Source organism: Lactuca virosa, chromosome 8, assembly GCF_052849685.1.
Source record: "Lactuca virosa cultivar CGN04683 chromosome 8, Lactuca_virosa_CGN04683_v6, whole genome shotgun sequence".
Taxonomy (NCBI): Eukaryota; Viridiplantae; Streptophyta; class Magnoliopsida; order Asterales; family Asteraceae; genus Lactuca; species Lactuca virosa.
Genome location: NC_136433.1, coordinates 118,160,364 through 118,165,460, shown reverse-complemented (window position 1 = coordinate 118,165,460; position 5,097 = coordinate 118,160,364).

The window sequence follows — 5,097 nt, the reverse complement described above, 5'->3', positions numbered from 1 at the left end:
GAAAAGGAAGTTGTTTCTGTTTTAAGATGGCCATTTGCAATAATCAAATGAAAGCTAATTTTAAGATGAGCATCTGCAATCAGATACTACATTCAAAGAAAAGAAAGATGATTATGTTGAAGCAATGAAAATCGAACCTTGATTCTTGTTGAGTGGCTTCAATTTCGACTTCTGTTCAAGGATTCAAGCTCGGAGCTCTGTACTGTACGGGTAAAACCGAACATTAGGCTTCAATTTCGAGCTTCATGGAATGGGATGGATTTTTAGGTTGCTATTGGTTTTTTTGGGTGGCTGAAACCTGAAGGTAGGAGTTACCTTTCTCGGGTTTACACTTAACGGTTTGACGAAATTCAAAAGAACACAGGGTAATTGGTAAATATTCTGAATTCAAGTTGGAGATAGGATCAGAGATGACGATCCCATGGGCCAGGGCTGATCTCTCTTCAAACTGGATCCTATAAAGAACGAACCGGGTCGTTTCTCACGATTCTAAGATTTGAACAGTGATCTTGACAATCTTGCTATACTTTATTAAACAGGGCTCTGACATTTTATCTGACTACTATAATAAATCGAATGCCTTATGGAAAGAGTTCGATGCTTTAACCATTTTTTTTGTTTGCGTCTGTAATGTATCAAGGATTTTTCAAATCACTCTCAACAGATTAAGTTTATATAGTTCTTAATGGGACTGGATGAGTCCTACTTACATGTATGAAGCAATATTCTGATGCCTGAGCCTCCTCCAACTGTTAAGTCTGCATTTGCTATTTGTTCTAGAGAAGAATCCTATAAAATGCGATCTCATTTTGTTGGAACTTTTAGCAAAAAATCTAATTCTGCATTTTTTTTGGAAAAGTAAAAAAACTATGACTAATCTTCATAAATGGTCTTCTTAAAATATCAAATTTGATCCCTATTTTATTATTATTTTTTATTATTATATTTTTATGTATCAAGAAAGGTCAATGTGGTTTTAATTTCTATGGTGGTTGATTCTTATTATATATAATTTCGAATTTATTTTATCTTTTCTTATTTGTTCCTATATAATTTCTATTTAGGGATGACAAAAAACCCTATATAGGATGTGGACCTCGAAACCCGCACCCATTTTAACCGGGGAATCCCAAGTTGACCGGGGATGGAGACAGGGATGAAAAATCCCCGAATAAAAAAGTGGGGATAGAGAAGGGGATGAGGATGGGGATACCTCTAATCTCCGACCCTAGACCTGTCCCCGTATATATATTAATATATAAAAATAATACTAAACATATATTTATAATACAATTTACAATACATAAAATATGATCCAAGTAACCTAACTCATTAGTAATTACTTAGTTGAAATTATACTTTTTATTTTTCTTTTATCTAATTTAAACTTGTGTATAATTTTTTTTTTCTCTTTGGTTTATTTATTTTACCTCATATATCACTCTCATAATTTTTTTTACTTGATTGTTCATGTATTTATTTAAATTTGGTAGAAAATTTGTTTATATTTTTTATGCAATCTATGGATATTTTTATATTTTGTAAAATCTTTAAAATTATGCTGGTAAAATTGAACTTTAGAGTTTTTCTTCACGTAAAAGTTTTCATATTAAAAGAGGAAAAGAAATCCCCGATTCCCCATTAGGGATCCCCAGTCCCCATTGGGGGTGGGATGAGGGTTTATTTATATTTCTCGATAAGGATGTGGATGGGGATGGGGATTAGAATGAAGATTCAAGGATGGGGACGAGGATTGGGATCTCCTGTATTCCATGCCCCTGTTGCCATCTATATTTCTATTAATATTAAACTACTAGGGTCTCACCATTCCCACCACACCCCATCATTTTCCTCTCATTTCTTCTGCTGCCCTCCACTGCCACTATCCTCCGTCGGTTTCAAGAAAAAAAAGTCAAACTCCATCTATTTTCACATACATGTACACAAACCGATGAGCTGATGATCTTGAAACCCAAATCCAAATACTGAAGAAGCAAAATCCAACCCTCTACACACTACAAATCCTTAATCCCTTACAAACAAAAACCCCGATGTTTGACCATGACACTTTGAGAATTCAATAGAACACATATCAATATTTAAGAACCCTAAAAACTCGATCAATATAAACCAACTTGATGAACCATACCACAATCTAGCATTAATCGGTTAGAAAAAAACCCACACTACATAACAAAAAACTCAAAATAAACTCTAAACCAATTGAAGGTATTATTATTTCCCTGGCATAAACCCTATCGCAGAAGAGATGTAGTGGCTTGAAGGTCGACGACGACAACTGCTCAAATGGTGAAGGCCGACGACGACACCTACTCGAATGGTGAAAATTAGTGAGATGAATTATTGTCGCCGATTTCATTTCCACTCCCTTTCACTTGATTCTTGAATACAAAATCAAACAAAGATAGGATTTGGTGACGAAAATAAGGGAAGAAAGTGATTTGTGGTTTGGTGGGGATGGTGATCAGCGGATACTTAGTGGGGTGGTGATCGTCGTCATGTAAAGGTCTATGGTGGTTGTTAATTAGACTAAGCAGAGTGGATGCTCGCTACCGGCTTGCTAAGAGGAGGAGAACACAACCCCTAACACTTGCTAGGGGGCTCACTAAGCTTCATTCGCTAACTTGTTGGCGAGATGAGAGAGAAACGAACGAAGGATTGTGATTGGTGGAAGAATGAAAAAAAGTATACATCTAGATTAAGTGAGTCTTCATCTATTCAATGAAGAAAGAAACGAATGGAACCAAGAAGGGTGATGCACCTCCGGTGCCTAACTGGTTCGAAGAAGGAGGAGATTGGCAGTAGAAACAGGTGGTTCGGTGGTGGCAATCGATCGTAATTCGCAAAGAAGAGCAAAACAAGAGGTTGTTGCCTCTTGTCGTGCACCGAGTAAACACACCACCTCCGTTGAGGCAATTTTGGCAAAACTGAAGAAGGAAGGGGGCACAAACGCAATAAGGGATACTCAGGTAGCGATCTGTGAAGGATAGGGAAGGAAAGCACGACAGAGGGAAGCAAACAAGCAGCAAGGGTGTTTTAGGTTTTATGTGGATCCGACGAGAGAGAAGAGACGGGTGCAAGGGGCTGTTGCCTTCCCAATCGCCGGAAAATCTCCATCACCAATGGAGGTTTTCTTAACTTAAAACAAAGAAAGGGAATGGAAGAAGGAGCAGATCAGCATAAAGTATTTACGGGGTGTTTTGTTGCTTCAATTAACAGGAAAAATAGAAGAAAAAGGGAGAGATTGTTGCCTCCATTGCTCACCGGAAGCAGCCACCTCCTCCTCTGGTTCTTGACATGAATTGAAGAAGAAGAGGGGGTGTTTGGGTTTAATTGATATTTTTTTTCATTCCTTCGCCAATAAATCTGATTCTATCTTTTACAGGAAGCTTTTGAATGATTTTTAGGTTGGTTGGAAGACTCACTTAATCTAGATGTACACTCTTTAGGCATTTGTACAATAATTGGTAATTTTAACAATTTTTTAAATAATGTTTAAAGTGTTTTTATTTAAATAAAATAAAATTTATTTAATATTAATTGTTTTTGTATTAAAAAAATATATTTTAATTAAATTTGAAAATGAAAATAAAAAATAAAAAAAAATGGAGTGCTAGGAGTGTTACCACTCCTTCCCAAATGCTAAGAATAAGGCGTGACACACAAAAAGATGATGTGGCAAGGTGCTAGGAGTGTTACCACTCCTTTAGCCTTAAGGGGAGATAAGATGTTCTATGGTGTGATCTGAGTGAGTAATAGAGGGAGAGCTGAGGAATAAGGAGCAGCGTAGTGTGGGGAAATGGAAAAGAATGGACGACACATGTAACGCTCGGTTTTAAACTTTTCAGAAGAATATAAATATAATTAATGTATAAAAACATGGAAACATTAGGGTTTTGTTTAATTTAAAAATATATTTATAGGATTTTCGCTACCTAATGGTCAATTAATTAATTATATAAATAAGTAAGACTTAATAATAATAATAATAATAATAATAATAAATAAGTAAATAAATCAATCAATTTACATAAATTAATAAGAAATTATAGTCCGGGGTTAATTCCGTTATTTTAAGGAACTTTATATGTTAAGAGAATTAAGGGCATGAATGTTTTCTACAAATGATATGACCTTATTTTCTGAAAAACAAGTCTGATGCATTTTCTACCTTTGAAGAATGGAAGATTATGATCGAAAATCAAACCACGAAGAAAATTAAAAAGTTAAGGATTAATAATGGGATGAATTTTTGTTCAAAAGAGTTCGAATCATTTTGCAAATCCGAAGGTATTGTCCGTCACTAGACCATTCCTCACACGCTACAACAAAACAGTGTAGTCGAACGAATGAATCACACCATTATTAGCAAGGATCGTGGTATGATATTCGAGGCATTTTTACATCATAGATTTTGGGCTGAAGCAGCTCCACGACATGTTATTTGATCAATTGTTCACCCTTAATTCCATTGGACAAGAAGACTCTGGTTGATGTTTGGTTCGGTTCGCGTGCAAACTACTCGGAGCTGTGGATTTTTGGGTGTGTTGCATATGCTCACGTTGATAATAGAAAGTTGGATCCTAAAGCTTATAAATGTATTTTTATTGGTTACAAATAAGGGGTGAAAGGATATGTAACATCCTGTTTCAAGAAGTTTCTTATTTTGGGATTATGAATAATAAATGAATCAAGTAAAGACCTTGGGATTTAAGGGAATATGGTTTAGATCCTATTGGATGTTGATAATATTGGTTATGTGATATAAGCCATTGGTTTGTGTTTTGGAGTCAAAGGGTAAAATGGGAAAAGTGACATTTCAGAATTTTTTCATGAATTAAGGATTTTAGTTCGGTGTGTTTTAAGTCAAAAGTAATTAGATAGATTTTTGGGGCTCGTGAATACCTTTCTGTGCATATAAAGATCGCTGAAAACGAAGTTGAAATGAAGAAGTTATGGCTGATTGAAGCTGAAATAAATTTGGGTGAAAAACCATCGCCACAGAGTCGAGATCAGATTCCACGGCGTGGCAGGCCACGGAGTGGTGAAACGTGGCCACAGAGGCAGTCTGTTAGG